The 3,684-nt window shown below is 34.7% G+C and overlaps 1 long non-coding RNA gene across 1 annotated transcript; it reads left to right on the forward strand.

The window, feature by feature from the left end:
• The first annotated feature begins 1,100 nt into the window (after positions 1-1,100).
• Positions 1,101-3,157, forward strand: LOC140006245 (uncharacterized). Its single transcript, XR_011813880.1, has 2 exons — positions 1,101-1,330; positions 2,820-3,157. It is a non-coding gene; the product is annotated as an uncharacterized lncRNA (long non-coding RNA).
• Positions 3,158-3,684: the final 527 nt, after the last annotated feature.

Raw genomic sequence — 3,684 nt, forward strand, 5'->3', positions numbered from 1 at the left:
ATTAAATACTTTTTGTTATTGTTTTACACATTACTTGAAAGAATAACCGTGCCTCTTCTTGAAAACATGTTTAGGTAACTCACTTGCAACAATTCAACAAAGAAAATCATCTAAATTACATTATTTGAGGTATTTTGCTACTTTTAAAAACCAATCAAACTGTACATGTCTATTTGTGTTTGTAGGAGTCAATATAGCGAAATTTTCACCATCAATCAAATTTCTATAAAATTCTATCATTATTTAACAATTCATATAGTTGAATAAATTTTTTTCACCTTTCTAACAAGTTTTCCTGGCCTTCTTGGCTAATTAACCAATCAAATCTTTCAACAACATGTAGCAATCAACAAATTTGACAAGAATTTTTTTCTTATCTCTATCATAACACCCTCAATAATCCAACAATTTTCGGACCAATCTTATGGCTGAATTCTTCACCAACTATAAACTTCAAGACCAACTTTGTGACCTAACTCAATCAACTGAATGCTTTCTAATAACTTTGTACCCTAACTCTATGACAACGGAAATGTCCAGAACTAATCTCTAAGTCTGGCTTGTGATACCAATTGTAAAACTGCAAATACCATTCATCAAGTTCAACAAATAATTCTTTCTTGCCAGACGTGATTATTGTAAGGACCTGCAATTTTTAAATATTTTATTTAATTATCTATTTATTTGAATATTTAATCATTTATTTAAATTATCCATTTTTATCACTTTAAATCATCTACAATAGCATACCATTTACTTTTATCAACTTAAACATGAAAATTTCTTTAAAAGTGCTTCGTGTGACGCGTATGCTTTTATTTTTGCAAAAATGGTGAGATAGCTCGTTTAAGTGGTGAATTGGTGAAATGAACTGGGATTGGTGTTCGTAAGTGTCAGTAGTGTAGGAAAAATTTACCTGGTGGAAATAGTAGAGTGATACCAGTTAAAGAAATGTTAGGCAAAAGCCAGACAAAATTCACTATTGATAGTGACTCATGTCACTTCACACCTTTATGTCATCTCACAATTTTTTCTCTCTCCTTTTTTTTCCTCCACACAACCGGCCTCTCTCCCTCACTTTTTCTTCCCTTCATTTCATTTTATCACATAACATTCTCTCTCTTCTCTCTTGCCCTCTCTCTACCCGAACTCCCCCTCCCTCTTTCCCCTTCATTTTCTTCTTCTTCCTTCTTCAATTCTTGCTCAAGTCTTGCTAAGATCAACCAAAAGAAACCATTGAAAGTGCTAAGAAGAACCTTGGGAAGCTAGGCGGAGAAGAAAGTTGAAGTCTTTGGCTCATTTGAAGGGGTATTGTTGGCCATCTCTCAAGGTAAGTCATGAAACTCCCTTAATCACCTCTTAACCTTGTAGATTAGGAGCTTTTTATGGAGGGTTCTTGAAGCTCTCCCTAGATAGTTGACTTGAGGTGGATTTCAGGTAGAGGACTTGTGGATTGTGGTTGTTGTTGTTGTGATTGTTGTGTTATTTGGCTATATGATGAACCCTTGAGAAAGTTGGTTGGAAAAATTGAAGAGCTTTGGCTCTTGTCTTGGCCGAACCACCTCCTTCCTTTCTTGCCTTGATTTTTGAAATTTCTAGTAAGATTATTGATGTAGTTAAGTTTCTTGTTGGTAGGTAAATGTATATTATGATTGGTTAATGAATTTGTTGTGGTTTGATTGGTGAAAGAGTTGAAAGCTTCAAAGCTTGAATTTGTCCGTAATGGGAGAGAGGAAGAGCTGAGCTTCACCTTTGTTTTTTGTTGAAATTTGATGCTTAAATTATGTTGAAATTGCTGGTATGAATGTCATACTTAAGTGTATGGGTGGTTTGAAAAAAAGTCTTGTGGTTTTAAAAGAGAAAAAGGAGTTTTTCCAAGTGAAAAATGAGTTTCCAAATTTTCGAATTTCACTAACCAGTCTCAGTAAAATACTTATATCTTGGTGTAGAAAAATCCGATTGAGTTGCTGTTAGTGGCATTTGAAACTAGACTCATGGGCCTTTGTTCTGTAAAAATTTCTTATTTTTCCCCCATGTGTACTGCTGCCCGTGACTCCCCAAAGTTGGTTGTCCTTCTTGAGTTGATGACTTAAAGCAGCCTTGATTTCAAAAGTTTCTTGATGTTGTAGCACTATTTTTGCTTACAAAACACTATAAGACTTTAATTTTTGGGTTATGTTTGAGGTGAGTCAAGATTATGAATTTTAAATGGTCATCTGATGAGTTTAAGGTTTGGAAACCTTGCTTTCTCCATTATTTTGCTTACCGAAATTCCGACAGAAAAGTTGAACCATTTGAACAATTTTGGGCTCCACTTTGAGCTTGAAAATGAGATATCTTTTGCATTCCTTTTGGTTTGACTTATTACCCTAGCCTGTATGGGAACTTTCACCTTGAATTTAATGAGGAAAACTTGTATTCATTGGAAGTTTTAGGCTAAGAATTTAGAAAGTAGCTTAGGTTTTTGGATGGAATTTGGAATTTACAATTATTCGAATAATGTGGCTTGGTATCGTGGATTCTTCTAGTTCTGTCCTTAACTAGACTTGTGGTTTTCCTTCTTTTGATCCTGCCTAGGATAGCAGGGGTGGTACACGCCGTGAGGTCTTTTGTATTTTGCCTGCATGTACTCCTATATTTTGTGGCACTTAGTTGCCTATGTCCTGTATTTGACATATTTGGCTTTTTTTGTGATCTCCCGACTCGTACTATGACTTTTGGTATATACAAAGAATCATGCTTTAATTCTAAATATTTTTGCAACTTGTATATGTATTAAGTTCTTTTATGCCTAATTATTCCTTTTCTTATGCCTATAGACTTATATTATGTATGGTTCGGCGACGATGAGGAAAGGGTCGTGAGCGTGGGCGTGGGCGTGGGCGTGAGTTTAGGCAACCCCGCACTCCTGAGAAAGATGAGGGATCACAAAAGGAAAGATTGATGGATGGTTTTATATAATTCAATGGCATTCTAGCGTTGGATATGAGTCGGAAGTGAACGAGAAGATTAGACCTACCAATGTTATAATGGATTGACCTAGTTGGGTACTTAGTGAGGTTCTCCCCTGTGAAATTTTAATAATTGTTCTACACCTATCTTGTGATTGGTCCTGTGGACATGTTTCAACCTTTTATGAACATTTAAACTCCCAAAATATTGCGTTGGTTATTCGTGAGGTGACTTGAACTCATTAACTATTTGTTTTAATTGAATAAAAGCACTTTCAATTTTTGCTTGACCTGTTGTTCTATATATATATATATCCACTTACCTGTTGTTCCTTTTCCACAAATATCTATTTATATGTATATACATTTTGAACCCGCATGAAAATCGAAAATCAGGCAGAGCTTAGGTTTGGATCTTTTCTTAGGACTAAGAATGAATATTTGTTGTGAATTGGATAGTAAAAAATGACCGAACTTTATGTACCATTAGAGTTAGCTCTTGGATTAGATGTGACAGGTGGTAAAGGTGTTGGATCGAAGTTTATGCATATATGAACCTGCATGTTTACTTATATTTCTTAAAAGCATTTTCTAAAATATACATTTTACTCAAACGCAGCTCTTAACTCGAAACTTTGATGGAATTTTTGAAACATTCTCCATGTATATGTTATTTTATTATATATGTGCTTGAATACCCACGCATTGAGTTGGATGATTAATCTTCTCAAAC

Source organism: Coffea arabica, chromosome 5e, assembly GCF_036785885.1.
Source record: "Coffea arabica cultivar ET-39 chromosome 5e, Coffea Arabica ET-39 HiFi, whole genome shotgun sequence".
NCBI lineage: Eukaryota > Viridiplantae > Streptophyta > Magnoliopsida > Gentianales > Rubiaceae > Coffea > Coffea arabica.